This window comes from Mus musculus, chromosome 4 (genome assembly GCF_000001635.26).
Source record: "Mus musculus strain C57BL/6J chromosome 4, GRCm38.p6 C57BL/6J".
NCBI classification, from domain to species: domain Eukaryota; kingdom Metazoa; phylum Chordata; class Mammalia; order Rodentia; family Muridae; genus Mus; species Mus musculus.
In genome coordinates, this window is record NC_000070.6 from 99,312,676 (window position 1) to 99,334,351 (window position 21,676).

At 43.1% G+C, this 21,676-nt stretch overlaps 1 long non-coding RNA gene across 5 annotated transcripts; it reads left to right on the forward strand.

The window, feature by feature from the left end:
- Positions 1-1,953: 1,953 nt before the first annotated feature.
- Positions 1,954-20,233, forward strand: Gm35379. Of its 5 annotated transcripts, XR_867950.2 has the most exons (6): positions 1,954-2,817; positions 2,904-2,980; positions 4,609-4,682; positions 7,290-7,451; positions 17,149-17,478; positions 19,133-20,233. It is a non-coding gene; the product is annotated as a predicted gene, 35379 (long non-coding RNA). The 5 variants fall into 5 exon arrangements; XR_376460.3 differs by lacking the exon at positions 7,290-7,451; XR_867951.2 differs by lacking the exons at positions 2,904-2,980; positions 7,290-7,451.
- The last annotated feature ends 1,443 nt before the right edge of the window (positions 20,234-21,676 follow it).

Consider the following 21,676-nt stretch of genomic DNA (forward strand, 5'->3'; position numbering starts at 1 on the left):
ACACACTTAAATTTTTTTTTTAAATTTATTTTTCATAACAATCTTAGGAAGCAGAGACTATTGTCCCACTTTACAGATTAGGAAACTGAGGCTCCTTTAGCTCAGAAGTTGGGACTCAAAAGCAGTGTTGCTTCCACACTCAACGATGACCTGCCCAGCATCACACAGGTAACTGTTAGACTCAGTTCTAAAACTGAGGTATGGCTGATGTTAAGTCTCCTTCTTCTCCAATGACTCTAACTTCTGGCCTCAAGCAAGAGCTGCCGTCCTAAGAATGAACGCTGCTTTTAGGCTTTCAAGGCTAAGGTACCTGACTTGCTTGTCACTCTCTTGGAGAGCTTTCTCCTGCATTCTTCCTTGACAGTGGAGGCCATCTCGGTCCCATCTTGTGTTCTCTTTCTAGCTTAGTTCTACCTGCTTGTCCATCACCCTCAGAGGCCATGACAGAGGCCATGGCTAGGGCCTTCCTTGATGACACTCTCGTCAGAGGCCACTTTACCCACGGCTTTCTGTTCTCTCACGGGAATGAGACTCCATTTTAGAGCGGAGTAGATGGAGATGTGGGCTATGACGCTGGCCTTTTGCCTGCCCCAGTCTCTGCCAGAGTTAACTGTCTCATCCACGTACTCAGGTATCACGGAGGACAGGGAGAATGGCCAGCGGGCCAGCGGGTGAGGCGGCTTCCAGGCCCCTTTCTCTTCCTTCTGCATCCACGGACCAGCTGCCATCCCGCAGTGCCTTGAACATGATGAACATTTTGGGAGAAGGGGTAATTTTTAGCTAAAGAAAAATGCCGCTTCCTTGCAAGACAATTTGGCCACTAACTTCATGTGACAGGTGTAATGGACGGCAGAGGTTTTGGGGGTGCGTGGCAGAAAGCTCAGCGCGGGAGGTAATAGCAGCTTGGCATTTATTCTTTATGTAGGAATATTTGTTCCTCAAAGTCAGACTACGTGGAATATTAGCATTTGAATAAATTATTCAAGACCTTCTAGAGAAAGCAAGGGGGAAAAAAATCTTTCCAGCATTATAACATGGCAATCTATGAGGTGGTAGAAAAGAAGGCCTGTCATTTTTCCTTCAATTACAAAAGGCAAATATTTATTATTTATAAGTATTCGCCTTGTATAGGCTTAAATGTTATTTATGAACCTGTTGCACAGTGATTTTCAATGTAACTCATTATTTTTAGCCTTAGGGTGTTGTAAAGGAGCATGGATATATTTAATGACACTCTGCTAGTCAGCGCAATTACACTGTAATCATTATGTAAAATGTGCTATTAATTAAACCAATTTCCAGTTAGAACATTCGCTTCTGCAGGGCTTAATCTTAATCTTCAGCAATCTTTCTCTCTGTTTTTCACCTATTAATTATAGGGATTACTTTTTAAGCTACATATGATGAAATATGTTTTTATTTTTAAGCTTAATACTGTTGATGAGGGATATTTGTCAAATGGGATGAGTGTTTATGGGTCAAAGGATTCTATTTCCTCAACTTGAAAAAAGGTTTGACTTTAAATGTTATTTTTGTGGAGCTGGGATTTTTAAAATTTATTTATTTTATTTATTGGATATTTTTTATTTACATTTTAAATGTTATTCCCTTTCCTGGTTTGTCCTCTAGAACCCCCCTATCTCATTCCCCCTCCTCCTGCTTCTATGAGGGTGCTCCATCCACCCACACACCCACTCCTGCTTCCCCGCCCTGGCATTCCCCTTCACAGGACCAAGGGCCTTCCCTCCCACTGGGTGTTCAACAAGACCATCCTCTGCTACATATGTGGCTGGAGCCATGGGTCCCGCCATGTGTACTCTTTGGTTGGTGGTTTAGTCCCTGGGAACTCTGGGGGTGGGGGTGTCTGGTTGGTTGATTTTGTTGTTCTTCCTATGGGGTTGCAAACCCCTTCAGAAGCTGGATTTAAAATATATATATATAAATCAAACCTTTGCAAGTTCCTTTTTCTGTCCAACTAGTATTATTTACAATTGTCCGTAGTTGTCTTATGACTTATAGACATGAAACTGTCCCTTGATACTTGAGGGCAACTGGTCCTGGGTATCTCCACTTATAACGGCAGAGTCTCAGATACCTGAGTCTCATATAAAATGCTGTGCTGTTTGCACAGGACCTATGCCATCCACCCCCCCCCCCACCCCAGTGCTGTAAGTCATCTCCTGGTTACTTCCTGCCGAATACCATATAAAGACATGCAAGCAGTTGTTTTGCTTAGGGAAGAATTACAAGGACAGTTCTGTCTAGATTCAGTACAGACACAAATCCCTCTTGAAGCTCTCAGTCCATAAGGTTGAATTCCTGGAGTGAGATTGAAAGACACTAAGGGTCCATTGTCCTCCCCTGAGTCACAGCTGTGCCGAGATGACCTTCTCTGAAATGTCTTTTTCCTGTTTAAATGTGCTGGGTTAAACAAGCGACACTTCAGGCCGAGGGGAAGGGAAACGGTCTTCCTTAGGACCTCTCACTCTGGTTCTCTCTAACACCTTGTACAACTTCCATTTGGGGCAAGGAAACCGTCTTCCTAATATCCATGAATAGTTCTAGATGGTTCTAGCAGTATTTCTTTATATGTTATAAATATGGATTTAAATATATATAGACATACATATGTGTTTACGTGTGTATGCTCATCCAGTTCTCTGTTGAGAAGGACCCCTTGTGGAAGTGAAGGAAGAAAAGAAGGAAAAGAGGAACCCCATTTATCAGAGGTCTACCATGAAGGCGATGGGTATTGTGTTCCAAGTTTCTCCAACTTTCTATCCTCCTGCCTCATCTCCCAAATGGCTGAGACTACAGGTGTGTACCATGCTTGGCAGAAGATGCTCTTGGACTGCTACAAATTCCAAGGTGCCCTGCAGCCTTTGTCTTTTTTATTCTTTCAGGAAGAAAGTACTGCATAAATATCTACAGTGTATTTTGATGAGAGCTCAGTAGTGGAGACTCCTGTGCATACTCCTAGGTATATAGCTCCTGAATATACAGCTCCTGTGTATACAGCTCCTGTGTATACAGCTCCTGTGTATGTGCTCACATATATGGAGCTCCTGTGTATACAGCTCCTGTGTGTATAGTTCCTGTGTATATAGCTCCTGTGTATACAGCTCTTGTGTATACAGCTCCTGTGTGTGTGCTCATATATAGAGAGCTCCTGTGTATACAGCTCCTGTGTATCCATTAGAGCTGTATACACAGATATACAGCTCATGTATATATCTATGTGCTCATAGATATACAGCTCCTGTGTATACATCTCCTGTGTGTATAGTTCCTGTGTATACAGCTCCTGTGTATGTTGTACTCATGTATATATAGCTCCTGTGTATGTACTCATGTATATATAGCTCCTGTGTATACAGCTCCTGTACGCACTCCTGCATATGTACTCTTGTGTATACAGCTCCCCCACAAAGGTGGGTCTTCTATGTCAACATTTCTAGAGTTTGGTTCTGGGAAATCCTTCTGGAAAGCCTGGGGCAACTGGTTGACCTCGGTGCACTGCTAAAACTTTGTCATTCATCTTATTTGTTCCTAGAGTTGACAAAGGCAAAATGAATCTCTCCTGCAGTGTATTAGCACGGCCGGCTTTCTTCAGCCAGATTCATGCTGTAGCCCAGAAGCTGGGATTTGAGCTCCACGTTCCTTATACACTCTCTTAATTTGTCCCATACTGAAAAGCATCCCCGAGGGAAAGACTGGCACCTAGTGACATGCTCAGTGGAACTCCATGGCCTTGTTGCCAGATGGTACAGTTCCTTATTGCTAGGAAAGAGTTGGTGGCATCAATGGTAGAATTTTTTTAAAAGATTTATTTATGTGTTTTATGTATATAAGTACACTTTAGCTGTCTTCAGACACACCAGAAGAGGGCATCAGATCCCATTACAGTTGGTTGTGAGCCACCATGTGGTTGTTGGGAATTGAACTCAGGACCTCTGGAAGAGCAGTCAGGGCTCTTAACTGCTGAGCCATTTCTCTAGTACCTGGCAGGGTCTTAAAAATATTTATTTATTTATTTATTTATTTATTTATTTATTTAATGAAGAAAGAGTAATAAGAAGGTACTGGGATTTTACAGTAGAATTTTCAAATGAAGCCAAGTTCACAAACTTAAAAAAAAAGGTTGAGAAACAGAACTTAATTTTTTTAATCGATAATTTTGTGCATGTGTGTGTGTGTAGGGGGGGTATGTGCACTGTGAGGGTGCCCATGGAGTGAGGCTACCCACTGAGGCCAGAGGGCATAGGATAGCCTGCAGCTAGAGTTTCTAGAGGATGTGAACCACTTAATGTGGGTGCTTGGGACTGAACTTGCATCCTAACAAGAACAGGATATGTTCTTACTGGCTGAGCCGTCCCTTCAGTCCCGAGATTAGGAAGTCTTTATCACACACACACACACAAAAATTCTATAGATAAAAATAACCTGGATGAAATATTTACATCTTGTATGGCTCAATATACAATGTGCTTTTGTCAATCATGAAGACGAATAAACCAGCAGAACTGAGGAGCAAAATGAAGGTAAGAAGCATTGAGCTAATTAAGCAATATATAAAAATACTCAACCTCTCTCCTATGTAAAATGCAGATCGAAAGAAGACAGCTGTGTGAGGCATGGCCTTGTGGGAACTGGGAGATCATCTAACCCCTTGGTATCCTAAGGTAGGGACCCTTTGTGGCTTTTGTGTTTGAGGATATTGCCAAATATTCAGATGTCTTCTCAGCTGGCTTGAGGCTGGAGAGCAGAGAAAAATGAGGGGCATTTCTGAGTGTCAGGGATGGTGTCAGGTGGGAAGTCACCCCACCCCCAAGCTGCGGGGCACAAGGCTTGGACATAAGCATGTGCTCTTTCAATGCACCACTCCTACACGTCTGCTGTGACCTGTTTGAGTGCTTCCTGCGTCTGCTCTTGATCGAGGCTCTAACTTCTGTGAGTTCCAGGAGCCTCCCTTCTATGGATAGGCTGGTAGCAGGAGTGTAGTAAGTGACTCGACTGGCCCTGTTGACCAGCACAGAGGAAAAAGCGCAGTAGGGGATTTGATTCTAAGTACCTCAGCAGGGCTGGGGAGATGGCTCAGTGGTTAAGAGCACTGACTGCTCTTCCAGAGATCCTGATTTCAGTTCCCAGCAACCACATGGGTGGCTCACAACCATCTGTAAGGGGATCTGATGCACTCTTCTGGTGCATCTGAAAAACTACAGTGAACTCATATAAATAAATACCCCATCTACCTTGGCTCATGGATGGAGTTGTGAGATGGCTCCGAGTATCATTATCTTAGTTTAGCCCATCTTAGCACAGCGGTAATTTATCTGAATGGGATGATTGCATCTGGAGGCTGGAGTAGACCAGTAGAACAATCTGATTCGTCTTGTTTTGTTTAGAAGATCTAAGAGGTGTTAATCAGTTTAACATAAACTGAATACGAAAGCCACTCAAAGCTGCTGGTGACAGTACAGGCGGTGAGAACAGGTCGCAGTCTGGTGGTATCCTCAAGGTGCAGTCGCATGGGCTTTATGCTGCTTTGAACATGTGGGGGTGTGAGACAAAGAGAGAGGTGCCAAGGATGGTGCCCAGGTCAATGGCCAGAAAACAAAATTTCTGTTAAGCAACAACCTTCTTTCAACAAATATCCCTAAGGAAGTGCCTGGGAAAAGCCAGTTTTTAACCTCCCCTGAGACCGCACACAACAGAGGCCAGTGTCCAAAGTGCAGAAATCACAAAGACCTGGGCTGAGGCCCAGATGCTAAGCTGTCATGGAGCCCTGTGTGTGAAGCCTGCAGTGTGAGCCCTAGCACACTGTCTGTGCCGTTGAGTTATTAGTCCTGCTCCAGACGAGCTCCTGCCCCCACCCTCAGCATATAGGGCACACCTGGGCCAAATCCTTTCCTGCCACAGTCTCCCTGAGAGGGAGTCCCTGTTCTAGGCACTTGGACAGCAATCTGGGTTTCCTAGGGTTGCCGGCATTTTCTAAGGCTTTTTTTTTCAGCCTGCTTCCTTCCAGATGAATCTAGTGAACATATTCAGGCTCACACGGAGGAGGGATGTTTCCCAGGAAAGGGCAAGCAGCTTGCAAACTCCAGCTGGTGAACTGTTTGCGGCGACTCTGTTTTTAATATACATTGCTGACCCTAATGATGGTCTATTGAGATGAGGGCAAGAAACGTCTGATCAAGTGGAGATTAATTTTTTACTGTGTCGCCCGGAATGCATGAAAATGCACTCCTTTTTCTATTTAGACTCCCAGGATGCTTTGATTGATTGACTAGTTTACAAATGAAGGTGATAAAATTAGGTTGAAGACCACATACATTTCTTAAAATGAGGCTGGCTGGTCGTGGAGACAATGAGGTTTGGACAGATTGTATTGCTGGTTTAGGCAATCTTCTGAGCACGTCAAGATTTATGGACCTGTACTGTAATGTTACAATTGCAGCTCACCGATATAGGTTTCTTTTCAAATTCTTTCCCATTTTATTTGAAAAAGGCCATTAGAGAGTTATAGACTATTGAAAAAGCTTTTTTCTTTGCTAACCCTTAATAAACTCCTCCAAACAAGGAGTAGTGCATTTTTATATTAAATTTAGACCAAAATCTATAAAGCACGGTATCCCAGGTTGGATAATTTGATTATTATTATCTAAATGGAGTTATGGTTCATATTGGTTTGCAGTAATGTACATAGTAAATAAAATGTAAGTTGAGATTTGTATAAGATCATAGGACACAGAGTTTCCTTTCTTGTTGTTGTTGTTTGTTCTATAAGCCTTTGGGGTGGGGGTGGGATTTCAGCCTCTTTTCCCTCAGATGAGAAATGGAAAAAAAAAAAAAGCAAAGAAAGAAAGAAGATCATTCCTAGTGGTGAAATTAATGCTGCGTTGTACTAAAAACAAATAGCTATTAATATGTACTTGTTCTCGTTACCACAGAAGAAAGTTATAAATGTCTTAGGAGTTACCCAACTAATAAGATTTACCAAGGGTACCGAGAAAGCATGAGAAAATACTCAGCAGAATTAGAAACAATTATTCCCTTGTAAGTTATGATGTGGGAAATAATAGATGAGATTCTGGAGTTATTTATGAATTAGTCAATTCTGTTTCATACATTTTTTGCCATCAAAATAACTTATGAAATCATTTTCTGGGTCCGGAGCATTTTATGAGACTTCTGTACTTGGTTAAAGATTTTTTCCAAGGGTTTCTGCAGCTACTCACTCAAGCCTTTGACAATGCCCAGATTTTGACCTAAGTTTTCCGACTCTGCAGGCAACTCACTGGAAGTCCAGAATGTTCTGGAAGATTGTCAGCCTGGTGCTTTATAACGTACAGAGAGGGTCTGAAAATTCACAGATTTAGTAAGGAGGACCTCAAAGGGGGCTGGTGGTGGAGTGATGCGGATGAAAGGCTCAGCCAGGCACCTTACTCTGGGTGAGTGCCCAGGAGTTCTTAACAATCATTATTGCCATTACTGTTATTATTTTCCTGATGCTCCTTGTTTCCAGGAGGCAAGATTAGCACAGTATGAGCCCAAGCAGACAACCTTACACACGGTGTGTGACCTTGACGGGATTGCTCGCTTGATTTGACCTTTTGCTTCTCTGGCCTTAGGGTATTTAGTAGCTTTCAGGATCTTTTCTAGGATGTAAGAGGAAGCAGTGGGCACAAAACTCTTTGAGATGTACGAAGTGCTTAAGAACATTAGTGATTATTTTTAATCATTTTCAAGTACCTGGCTCCAAGCTTTATTAAAAAAGTGGAACTTGGACCAGCATGAAGAACAGTCAGTAAGTGGGACCTTCTGCACCTGCCCGGCAGTTCGTGAGGGGGCTGCCGGTGTGAGCACAAGGATTTAAGGGGGATTGAGGTCAAGTGGCGTGAAGAGCCCAGCCGAACATGGGCTGCCGCCCCTGATTTAGTTCAGAAGTGGATGAACTTTGAAAGGTAGAACATCATTTCTGCAGAAGGTCATCGTATTTCTCAATGATTTACAAGGTGAAGTCTGGGACTGTGCTGGGTCTGTTTTAGATCCTCCAGTGCCAAGAGAAAATATGCTGATGGTCGGAATAATGCCTGGGTGGCTGGCTCCAAGAGCAGAGACACGGAAGCAGCCAGCGGCTGAGCCACTGCTTTGAGGGGACATTTCCATGTCTTCTAGGCCCCTTCCCTGACGACAGTGCTGGCTGGAAGCTTTAGAGATGAGCCTTCGCTGACCTTCAGAGCCCACAGCTAGCAACTGTAGGAATCCCAGAAACCCTGTTCAGGCTGCAGGCGGTACATAGGCATTCACATTCCATAGGCAGTGTGAGTACCATCCCTTGCTCTGGAGGTCACACCTGCAAGAAGGAACACACACACACACACACACACACACACACACACAGAGAGAGACACCATGTGTCTGAAGAGATGGTGGCCTCAGTGACTGAAAGTACTGGCTGTTCTTGCAGAGGACCAGAGTTCGACTCCCAGCACCCACATGGCAGCTCACAATGATCTATAACAGCAGTTCCAAGGGAATCTGATGCCCTCTTCTGGTTTCTGTGTGCAGCAGGCATGTGAATGATGCACAGATGCAAAGCAGAACATCTGTATAAAACAATGCACATATTTAAAATCTACCTTGGGACTGCTACTCCTTAAATATAGCACATACTAGCATCTTAGTGTCGAATAGCCTTATTAATTTTCTCAATAACATTTTATTCTTTAAGAAGGTCATTCATGTGTAATGACAGACAATCATCATTTGGTATTTAGGGGGAAGAATTTTTCTCAGACTGCTAACAACAGTTGTAACCTTTTTATTTTTTAGGTCTATCTATCTATCTATCTATCTATCTATCTATCTATCTATCTATTATCTATGTGTGTTTCTGTGTATGTGTGCATATGTATCTACATGTGCATGCAGGTACTGTGGAGGCCAGAAGAGGACATCAGATCCCTTGGAACTGGAGTCCCACTAGTTATAAGATACTGAACTCTGGTTCTCTGGAAGAGCAGCAAGGACTCTTGTTTTTGAGACAAGATCTCCCTATGGAACCCAAGATGACGATGAACCTGCAATTCTCCTGTCTCTCTGTCTTTGTCTCTCTGTAATTATTGGTTTGTGTCACCATATCTGGCTGCTAGTTCCATTTTGAGCAGAAATTCAGATTGTGCCTGTTCTCATGAACTAACCAATAAAAAGAAGGTTGCTCTCTCTGCAGCGTAGATGAAACAGACGCCCACCAGCAGATGCTGGAAGCTCAGGGGTATCATATGGAGTAAGAGGGGACTAAGTGAGGTCTCCGTGGAAGCCAATCAGGTAGGCTGTTAGAAGGCCGGACATGCTTTCTTCCCACTCTACCTGCCTAGACTTCCTTCAGGGTCCAGTGATGTCACCCGTTGAGTGTCAAGAGTCAGTGCGTCTCACCCTGGCGTGATGTCATTAGTCTATGATAATCTTTCTAAATGTTTGCAAGAAAGATATGAAATCTTAGCAACAGAGGTATTTAAAGGTTTGGATAAGTTTGAAACACAGCGATTTTTCAATCTTCTGAGCTACCCAATCCAGGGGCCTGTGAGTCTACAAGTGTCTGCCATCTTTCTCACTGTGTCAGAGAAAATCGAGTGACGGATCACTTCTCGGTGTCACTGCTCGAGACCAGTGACAATCAGTGAAATGATTGTGTCTGCCTCTACACATATCTGTAATTGATTGCCTAAACCCTACGACTCTCTCTCCCAGTTGATATGATGGAACACTGGAGTGAAATCACTCTGGATGAGGAGGAGCCGGGTCCATTTGTTATTTACTTCCCTGCCTGCTTCCCTCTCCCCATCCAGCACCAATTGTCCCACAAGAGAGCACATTATGGTAATCAGCCAGAATGTATGTATAGGAATCAATCAAGACGAGAACCATCGCAAGAGTTATGACATTACAAAGTCTGTTTGTAACTTTTGATTTATGGAAGATTTTCCATTTTATAAATTGGGAGTGAGGCATGTTGGGATGGCTTAACCCTTAAATCCCCCTACAAGGAGAAGGCATTAGGCATGACAGCTAATAGACATTAGGCATTTTAATTATCTAGTGCCCTGAGATGACTGGAGCTCATATGTGTTTGGCTTGTGATGCCAGAAACAGCCTCTCAATCTCTGAGCACATTACCCATCCTTTGAAAATAAAACAGGCTCATTTTCTAGACGTGATCAATTTCGGACTGACTATTCCACACAATACCGTCTTCTTCCAGGAGCCTGGTGAGCAGACATACCACACTGATCTCCTGGGGGCCTCCTTGGCCCTGTCACTCTCAGAGAAAGGACTTCACAGAGGCCAATATGAGACCCATGAGATACTGAGCAAAAGGTCTCACCATCCTTATTCTGTACAGAATTGCTGAAAACTGTGGCAAAGGCAGGTCTAAAGAACTTCTCAAGCTAATAGGTAGTGCTTGCTACCTATCAAACAACAGAGGCTACAACCACAGCTAGCATCAGTAGATCACCTTCATTAATATTTGGATCTTTTATGTTCAGCCAGTACAGCAGGCCCTACAATACTTTCCCCAAAGGATGCTGGACTCCTACTGATGGCTTTATTCTATCAACATGGAAACAGAACCAAAAATATGGAATTCCTTGTTCAAGATCCAAGAATAAACTTCTGGTTGTCAGTAGCACAGGACTGGAGTCCAGGCCCCTGACTATTGGTCCAGTGCTTAAGCTTACCATGATTTGGGCCTCCAGTCATATGCAGAGCACCTATAGAGGCACGCTTTTTTCTCAGCCCAGTTCTGGAGGGTGTCTGTTCCTGACTCATCACAGGCCGCTGCTGGGTTGTACTTCTGTCATCCTGGGCAGTAGCTCTGTCTTCTCCATGAAATGATCCTAGCAGTGCTGGCCACTGTCATTAGAACATCCAGCATACCCATTACTGAAGGTAAGATGTGGATCCTTCCTGAAGAGTGAACTCAGGGCAGGAATAGTCTGTCCCCTTCCAAGGTCACATCACTGGATCAGCACTTGGCAACCTGACCTCTTCATCCTGTGTGGAGCTAACGCTCTGTTTCTCTTTTATTAGTATGGTGGACCTATTCTGGCAAGGTTCCCTTTCACTCCTAATGTGAATCTTAAAGCTAATAAGAATGAGGATCCCAGAAGACCTCCTCCTCTCTCTGATAATCCATTAGGAACTTGAGATCGCTGTCTCTGGAAAACTTAAAAAACCATTTAAAAACAAAAAGATGAATAAATGAAAATGTTATGAACCTGGAAATGTTAATTAAGCCATTCTCAAAGAACAGGCTTTCCAGCCCAGATTAAAACATCCCATTACTTTTAAATAGTTACTATCTTTCTCCTTGAAATAAGTCCAAATTAAGGACAAAATCATTATAAAAAGAAATAGTAAAGAGACGGAAAGTGGTGTTAAGAATTTGGCTATCAACCGACATCCTCAAGCTAAGATGAAACCATGAAGGCCAAAGCCATAAAATGAAGTCTGTTCCCAGACAGCCTGCAGTTATTGCCAAACAGGAGTCTGGGTACCTTGACTGGATTCATAGAGTGAGCAGCTCACAGATCACCCTGCTGGGTGCTTCAATTTTTAGATTAGGGAACCAAAAACAGAGAGGAAAAGTAATTTTCTGAGAACAGAACTCAAAATGCTGGTCTCCTGGTCCCAATGTCCTTTCCACTGCAAACATAGTCAATAGAGAAAAAAAAAAATCTCTTTGGGATTAAAGCTGTAAACAGCAGAATTGCTGTGAGACAATTGGTACACTGTCTCCACCATCTTATCCAGAGGCATGGCTTCCAGGTACGTTTGAGTAAAGAAGCTAAGCAGAGTCCTGCTTGTCAGCCTGTTGCTTAGTTAATGGTTCCAGCCCTTAGAAACACGGGCAAACTGTAATAAGGAAGAAGAGAGATTGAGTCCCCACAGTAGCTGCAACAAGACCCACGCACTAAATGACATGCTCATGCCCATTAGAAGACGTCTTGTGCTCTCGAGGTATTATTTATTCCATTTGACATATAATTCCAAGCAGATTTGAAGCAGAAAGTTAGTTGGTAGCAGTCTGACAAGCAAGACGAGGCAGCTGTCATTTCTTATTGATGGCCATTAGAGCTGACAGCTGGTAGCCTTATCCAGGGAGCAGATAGAGCACTATAAAAGAGAAATAACCCAGGAACAGTGGCCTGGCCCCACTTCATTAAAAGACAATAAGGGCTACAAAGTGTCTTTTAAGGACATCACTATCTGCCTCAGTGTCTGATGACTTTGTTTGACTGAGCACCTATCGTGTATGTGTGTGTGTGTGTGTGTGTGTGTGTTACATACTTCACAAACTATTTTTAAACTTTGAGACTCTGCAAGGGATGTCAGGTCATTCCTCTTTCATAGATAAGTTATAGACTGAAGTTTAAAAAAGCAAACAAGGAAACAAACAGACAAAAGAAAAACAAGGTCACAAGACCAATAAAAGAGTGAATTTTGGACACAGGAGCTCAGAGTCTGTGAGTTCTAGCCTTTATGCCCTGTGTCTGAATTTTAACCTCAAGGCCTGGAGCAAGAGAGAAAATAGCATGGTGTGGAATTATCTTCTTGGTGAAAGACGATCAGAAAATGAAATGCATTTTAGAACAAGCTACTGTATATATTTTGCATAGCAATATAAAAGTTAAATATAAATAGGTTCAATAGTCCCTCAATGGTCATCACTAGTGAATGAGGAATGATTGGTAATATACAGTTTTGTGAAAAATGGGAGACTCTCTTTGAGTTGTAGTACTTAATATTGTGAACTACTTTATTGAAATTATTCTAAAATGTGCAGCTCTATATATTGTTTTGACACAGGTCTCACACAGGGGACAGCTCTGCAGGGGTCGTAGGCTTACTTAGGATACAGACTTGTTATCAATTAACATGTAAGGAGATAAAACCAAAACCCAAATGAAATGACAGGAGCATTAGTTCTGCTTGGCAGATAAAGGACAGGAAAGGAAGTCCACGTTTTAGAATAGTCTGTAACCAAATATTAAACTTTCTGTTTTTGGTTTTTATTAGTGAAAATCAGAGTTGTCAAAAGTTACCTCAAAAACAGCAATCCCCCAAAACACAGAGATGGTTCAGCCTGCCTCTCCCTACAAGGAAATGCAAGGAGATTCTACCATCAATGTAGAAAACTGAGGGCCTGAGACGTTAACTAACTTCCTAAGGTAAAATACAGCTGGCCAGTAGCCAAGTCGGAAATAGAATTCAGGTCCTTTGACTATGGTTCAGTCACTTTTAATGATAACGCTCTGTCTCTTGTGTAATTTTTCCTGATTGGATTCTTGCTTATTCCTCATGTACTGGCTGAAGTAAGATATAGTTTCTGCACTTCGAGAATCAGGAAAATATGAACTGTTCAGGTCCACTCCACACTCATTTCCTGAAGACCTTTGCAGTCATCCAGTCAATTAAACACTCCTTGCTAGCTACCACATGCCACATACCAGACAATCTCAAAACATTGCAGTGTATGTCCCCTCAAGAACATCAAACAAGTTAATAAAACAAAACTGTGGTGGTTTGAATGCGCTTGGGCCATGGGCAATTATTAGCAGGTGTGGCCTCTTTGGAGGAAGTGTGTCCCTATGTAGGTGTGCTTTGATGGTTCCTAGTGCTCAAGCTCTGTCCAGTATAGAAGACGTAGTCTCTTCCTGGCAGCCTTCGTTCAAGATGTAGAACTCTCAGCTCCTTTTCTAGCACCATATCTGCCTGGACACTGCCATGTTTCCCACCATGATGATGGTGGACTGAACCTCTGAAACTGTAAGTCAGCCCCAATGAAACGCTGTCCTTTATAAAAGTTGCCTTGGTCATGTTGTCTCTTCACAACAATGAAACCCAAACTAAGACCAAAAACAAAGATTTTGTATTGCAGGAGGATAAATACACATGAGTACAGGTAAATGTGTACAAAAGAAACTGTGGTAAATGGGGCTGTAACAGAAATAGGCATGATGGCAAAGCACCAAGGAGACAGGAAGGAGATGACTCTGACCTGGGAAGCAGAGAGAGATGTGAGGGCTTGAACTCTTTCTGGAGGACATGACATATCAGACTTTCATGAATGAAGGTGTCATTCTGGACTGTTCTTCTCTTGCTGTGTAGTGTGTAACCAACATGTCCCAAATATTAGTGGTGGACAGCAGTGAATGCTCTTTCCTGCTGCTCAGCCATAGTCTACTGTAGGTGTGATCAGGCCAGCGCCTCTCAATCCAGGGCCTGTTGAAGGCATACTCTCCTACTATTGCAGGACAGGATCCCAAGGGAAGAGGCCCATTTTGTTGGAAGAGGAATGTGCAATTCCTGTTAAAAACCCCTGCTTTGAATGGAAATACTGTTACCTCTGTCTAAAGTCCATGTTCCAAGTAAGCTATGTGGCCAACTCAATGTCAATGGAGTGGAAATGTTCCTTACCCACAAAGAGACTGGAGCAGAAGCAGGGAAGAGAGGGAACACGGAGCAAATAACACAACTCACCAAATGCTCTCACTGCCCCCAGGCTCTCTTTACTCATTAATTTTCTCAAAGGAGAAAAATCACCATTCCCTCTGGGCTTCTCTACACCCCTGCGGGGTGGCGGCTGAATTGACAAAAGTAAAGGCAGATAGGCAGTAGCTGCATTCTGTTATACCTCAGGTGTTTTCACCTCCTGAATGTGCCCTAACAGACACATACATAACACACACACACACACACACGCATACATACATATATATATATATATATACACACAGATACATAGTTACATACATACACACATACATATATGTACATACATATATATACAGGCACACCCATGCGTACATACACATACATATGTACACACACACACACACACACACACACACACACACACACACACACATACCCTTCTTAAACTGAAAGTTCTTCATTGCCAAGGAGGAACCCAAGTAATTCTTTGTTAGTGGATTATTCAGTGGAAGGAAACCTGCCATGTTTACTGCCTTCATCAGCTGGCCTAGACTGTTACTGTTTTTACTGATAGCTGATACATGGAGGGCATCAGTCAGAAGTGGTCTGAGCATGCTAATAACAGTATGCGTCCATTAACTCTAATGTAGGAGAATGTGTAATGCCTGTTTTGGCATATTGTTCCTCATATATATTTGTGTGAATTTAATTTCCCTTTTGGGGCTCAATTTTTAATTTCTTCCCATTCTACAATAAGTACATGTTTATTTTTGCAATAAAATGTAAGTCTTTAAACACCAAGTAAGGTGTGACATCACATATGAACAACACATTTAATTTTCGAAGAGTCTGGAAAAACAAACACCATCCCTGTCAAGGAACATTTGTACTTTTGCTGTCTAAGGCTAAGGTACTCTAGAAAGAAGTTCTCACTTTTCAGGTAGGATAGTGCAGTATGCCCTGTGTAAGGATGGTGATGCTTCCAGCAAGTGACGGTGTATAGAAAGCTGGAGGTCTTATTGTTTTTCTCCCAAATAAAGCAGTTCACTGGTGCAGAGGCTAGACTACTACTCCTTACTGGTAGAATCCTGTGTTAGGTGGGGACTGGGATTCTTTAACAAGCAGGTTCCAAAATGTGGGCTGCCTCTAACAAACAGAATATAAACCCAGGCTCATTCATGTCAGACTTCCTAGTACCTGTGGTCTGTGTGATTCTTCTCTACCCAGGAACTCAGGGTCTGCCTCCAGTCACCTCTCTGTCCTGGAAGGCACTGCTGTGATATGAAGCCTGTTAAAAAGGGGAGGAGCAACTGTGGAGGGCCTAGAAGTGGAATGCGGCTGCTATCATGCTACCCCCAGTCAAATGACATCTGTGCAGGAAACCAAGAAACGCAGCACATGTGGGCTCCAGGAAGAAGAGGGAAGAGCTTAAGGGGAAGCAACCTGCAGTCTCTACTTCAGGTGCCTACCATGTGCCAGGCATAGCGCTAGTAAGAGAACTCCAGTCTAGTTAATAGTGCACTATTTTATTTTATTTTTACAGATCAATGTAGAGAGCACTATTGCTAAGCAATGGAAGAGAGCTAGTGAGAACACTAGTATGCACTAGGAGAGCCTAACTCCACACACAGAGCAGGAGTAGTGGATGGCCTTAGTTATGTTAGTTTTATACATATATGTTTATCGAGAAACTGCTAAGAGCCAGGCATCTATAAACATACAGTTTGTTGGAGGCAGGTAGTAAGGCATGACCCTAAGCCCTTAGAACCATGGGCACTGTTTTAGTTTGGGTATGAAACATCCTCCTAAAAGACTCATGTATTTCAGGTTTGGACTACAGGCTGGTACATCCAGCCTTTGAGGGGTGACTATACCATGAAGAGTCTTACCTAAACAATGGGCTTATCCACCGACAGGTTCATGGTCTAAGACATCGTTAGGAGTGATGGAAAAGAAACTCTTAGAAATGGCGCTGGATTTGAAGAGGTAGCTTACTGGGGTGCATTCTTGGAGGTGATGTCTTGTTCTGGGTCCTCATTGTCTCTCAGCTTCCTGGACATTATGAGGTGAGGAGTTTCAACCCACCAAACCCTTGTCTCACAACAGAAACAATGAACCAGCAGTACAGTGGATCAAAACCTGAACTTGTTTCTTCCACAGAGATGACAGTCTAACACGGACACACAGGCAGATCTTTTTGCATGGAACGCTACCTATACAGTTGGGAAATAGAAAGGTGGTTGGGTGCTTTGTGGGCTAAATGCTGGGGATTTGGAATCAGGCACTCTTGATCTTGAATTCCAACTTTAACGCTAGGCAGACACTGTGTGACTTTGGGAAAGTTTCCCAGCCGTTTTGAACTTTGTTCCTGGTTTAAAGCAAAGTTGGTAACTCCTCATAGAACAATATGTCTTAGAACCAATTGACTGGGTTCAAAGCAGAGATCTCTTGTGAACTAATGTTTCGGTGTTAGGAAAGTCATTGAAAGCTTCTGGGCTTCAGTTCCTTCAGCTTAAAATGGGGATAGCAATATCCAACTCAGATTGTTGGTATGAGCCCGTGAAATAGAGAACAGAAGCTCTCTGAGCTGTGCTTGGCACCCCCAATCACTCAATGCATTTGATCTTGTTGTTATCTACCTTGTAGTGTGCCATGAATGTTAACAGAGACTGGAGCAAGGCCTAACATTGGGCTAATGGCAACAATTACTAACAGTGACCAACTAGAAGGAGAATAGACGCGTCGTCACAAAAAGAAGCCAATGAGAATCTAGACGGAATGAAATGGGCAACAATCCCCAAGCCACAGACTCATTCATCACCCATCACAAGGAAGAAGCAACAGCTAGGGCGGTGGCCCTGGGGAGAACAGTGCTTCCCTGCTTCGAGAGTACGTCATAAAATGTAGGTGAAGGAAGGCATAAATGACCTGTTCTAAGAACGCAGGGGAAGGTCTCCCTCAACACAGCATTCATTGGTAAGAGCTTCCAGAGTCTCCTAGAATTCTGTCTCCTTTTATGGCATCTTCAAAGTCCTAAGTAATGAAATAAAGGCATGGAAATAGGTAAACACAGTTATAGTACCAGGATAGCTGCCTGGCAGACAGGGGGTATTTGTGAGCATTGGCTGGGGTCTCGTTTTCCATAATCGAGCCCAGCCCTGCTGTGATCACTATAGTATTATGACCTGTGGGGTTAAGATGGTACCACATGTGATATTTCATTTCTGCTAACTGGGATAGCAATGAAGCAGTTATAGTCAAGTGAATTAATTTCTCTAGCTACTCAAGAGCGAAACTTCATTTACAACAGTTTGTTTCCCACTGTTTCTTCCACTTGTGTAGCCTTTTCAACATGACAGAAAAAGAGAGGAAGGGAAAGAAAACGGAATACAAATATGTTAACCTTTGTCAAATATTAACATATTTGCTGATTGTTGATAATGACAGAGACTGCATCCCCTTGGTGTGCAGCATGTAGTTTGTATGGCAGTCCCTGTTAGCCTTGTCCCAACAGAGTGGGACACACACTCAGAGTTGATGCAGCCAGACTCTGGAGCCAATTTCATACAGTTTAAAGGATCAATCAGGGTTTATCCAAAAATCCGAAAAGCACCCTACTTGGTCTCACTACGTGGAAATGCTCACATAATTATTTTAACAGATACAAGTAGATGATTAAAAACACAGTATTGAGAAGGAAGGACTCTGGCATAGGTAGAGATTGATGAATCACACAGCCATTAATTCTCTACAAATTTGTTTTTAATAACACTGATGTTTTGGTTGTGTATAGCTATTTCATTAAGTCTAAATTAAATGCATGGGTGAGCATACTTAAAACATGTAAATGCAATGTTTTGCTACCGTATTTCACTTTATATTTCCATGCAGTTCTGATAATTTTCTGAATTCGAGTTGACTAGATGACGGGAAGTCCCTGGCCGTTCATGAGACCTTCTTTCTGACATCATTTAGGGCTCTAGGAACTGCATATGTCTGAGTTCTAAACACATCACTACACAATCACTGTACAGCAAAGACAATGTGTTGATCTGCTGGAAAGAGATGCTTATAGGTTCCAACAAAATGGAAGAGATTGCTTCTAAACAATAGCAAAATACATGTTTTGCTTAAAAACTATATAAAGTAGAGACTCTAACACTGAAAAAGCTATCTTGGAATAACAATCAGGAGTGCATTGCTGTGCACAGCTCTTCCTTTATGGAGAGCAGGAGACATTAATATACTTGCCTATAGCTTGTGCGTTACTATTCCCAGCTATGCAGAAATGGAAGGTGATTTACAGCCACACACTCTTTGTTGCTGTTCCAACATACCTATTGTCTTCCCTGCATTCTGACTGGTTGGCTGGCTGGGAGTGGGGATGGTGCTGGCCCGCACTCAATCATTATGGGTATCTACAAATAGAGTAGGTGTATGCGAACTGGGATTTTTTCAGCTGTGTATACCCAGCAAACCAATCAGAGCACAGAGAGAACAATAGCTAAGGGTTTACTGCTCTGTAAGTTTCCCCACCGATTCCCACTGCGGCTGATTATATCACAGAAGTTCTATAAAAATCACATTAAATGCCAACTAAATCAAGACTTTTCATGCCTCTTTTTCAAAGCAATGAAATTCAGGACAAACACTATACTATGCATGAAGATCACTGCCTGGAGACCCCAGCTCTTCATTCCCGACGTCGTATTTGAAAATGGAACCTGAGGAAAGCGTGCTTTATTCATTTTGTTGTTTTCTGTGGTGCTCGCTCGGCTGCCCTGAAAGCCCACCACAGGAGAGCTCAATTAGGAGGCTTCATAATTTTCACCGGTTAACTTTGATTAAATGCACTGTCTTGGAGGGGAAACTCAGCCAATCCGGGCTATAAATTACCTGCAGTGAGTTTTCAACCTAGAGTTTCTGAAATATTAGCACCCGGACAGGTCATTTCTTTCAGGGCTGGACTTTACACCTGATTTGGAATTCCGTACTTCATTTTACCAGAGTCAAGAACTGAGGGCGAAACTGCCTGTATTGCTCAGCCCAACAGGTCCCTCAAAGCACATGTAGAAAAATTCATTCATTCATTCATTCATTCATTCATTCTGATGTCTGCCACTGGCTGTATCCATTAGTGTAAGGGTGAAGTCCCTTTGACCCCGTCCCCCTCACTAGCTTCTATTTATTATCTTACACCTCACAGTGTCTTCTGGCTCGTGAGCCAGATTTCAGTCAGATCAGTTGCCAAAGGTTAGACAAAGCGGGATGAAAAGAACAGGTTCCCACTGATGAATGGTCAGCCAGCTTTCCAGACCAAGGACAAGGGAAAACCAAGGCTGTCTAGGCTCCCCACGAACCAACTAAGTGGTGAGGCCATGGGAGAAGAGATCTGGCTGCTTGCATCTTTGTTGAGGGAAAGGCTGTGGGGGGAAGGGAGGGAAGAGTGTTTTAAGGGTGGGGCTGGGGATTCAGTAAAATCAGTTTTTATCTGTATTGTCAGTCTTAGAGAATAACAAGGGTGTGTTTTCATTTCCTGCTGTAAGAACTCCAAGCCTCTGTTTACCTTCCCTGTGAGACAGGGTTGCTGAAAGCATTTTGGTTTTCTGGGCTTGGCATATGTAACCGTAAAGTCTTAGGCTTTTACGCTATTGACATTTTACTCAGTGGGGTCTCTGTTGTTTAAAAAAAATATGTCTGCTGAATAAAAACAGCTTACATTTTCAGGTAATCCTTTTGATTTTTTTAAAACCTTTGACACCAACTAATTAATTCTGTCTAAACATCAATTTTGTGAGTTGCGTGGAGAATTATTTTATCCTCTCTTGATTACCGGGAGGTCAGGTGAAGAGGAATTAAGTGGCTTGTCCAAGGCCTCACAAACGATCAGAACCAGTATTCTTCCATGGGAGGAGTCAGGAACAGTCTTGCAAGCTAAGGTGGTGGATGTCGCTGCCCTCTGAACTCGCTTCTGAGGGGGATGGGTGAGAGCCTCTCAGGACGGAGGTTGGCCTTGGAATGCAAACGGTGCTCTGTTTCCAGACTAAGGTTGAGAATTATTTTGCTTGAGGAAGACTAGGAGAAAGCATGGCTAACTTACCTGGAAAAGAAACAAACAAATAACAAAACAAAACCAACAACCCAAAACCCCACTGTCAGCAGCATCACACTTCGAAATATATTAGATTTGTAAATCCAGGGTGCAAATTGTTTGGAGAATCTCAATTAAAGCCCTTATAATATTGTCATTCGTAATCAGCTCACTATGAAAACAGGGCTTCCAGAGGGCACCGAAATCATTTGAACTTGCGCTCTGTAATAGATTTGAATATTCAGATAAGGTCAGTGGTCAGAGCAGAGGCGACAGTTTTGGTCAATAAACAGGTTTAGCGAGACAAAATCTTTTTGTCTACATGGGAATGGCTTGTAGAAATTGGTTCTCATGGGGGAATCAAAAGATTAAATTCAGCTGCGTTGTCAATTTATTTGCAGGCCAAACAAGTGTTTGATGGAAATCTTTGGAGGGGTGGGGGGAGGTACCTGCTCCCAAGAGAAGGTCCTGTGAGCTGTGGCAGAGGAGACTCGGGGGCAGCTGTCCCCTTTGCAGCTGAAGCTTAATGGGGGCAGATACAGCAGGGAGGGGAAGCACGGCCCAGTGCTTGTGTCTTAGCCGGGGTTTCTGCAGGATAGAGAGGCTTGAGGTCGTGGGATGCATCTTCTACCCAGAACAGCTCTGCTCGCGTCTGTTTTCTGTACAGTAGAAATCGCAGCTGCTGCTTAGAAGGGTTTCTACAGGACCAAGAGTATCTTGAGGGGGAAGGGGTTTGTTCAGCATACATTTTTCAGGTCATACCCCATTGCTGAGGGAAGTCAGGACAGAAACTCAAACAGAGCAGGAACCTGGAGCAAGCTGATGCAGAAGCCATGGAGGAGTGATGCATTTCGACTTGTTCCCTCATGGCTCCCTCAACCTGCTTTCTTATAACATCCAGAGCCATCAGCCCAGAGATGGTACCACCTGAGTGAGCTGGGCCTTCTCATATCAATTATCATGCAAGGAAATGCTCATTAAGCTTGCCCACAGGCCTACGTGTGTGGCATGCATTTTCTCAATTGAGATTCCCTCTCTCGAATGACTCTGTGTCACAGTGACACAAAACCAATCATCACAGCT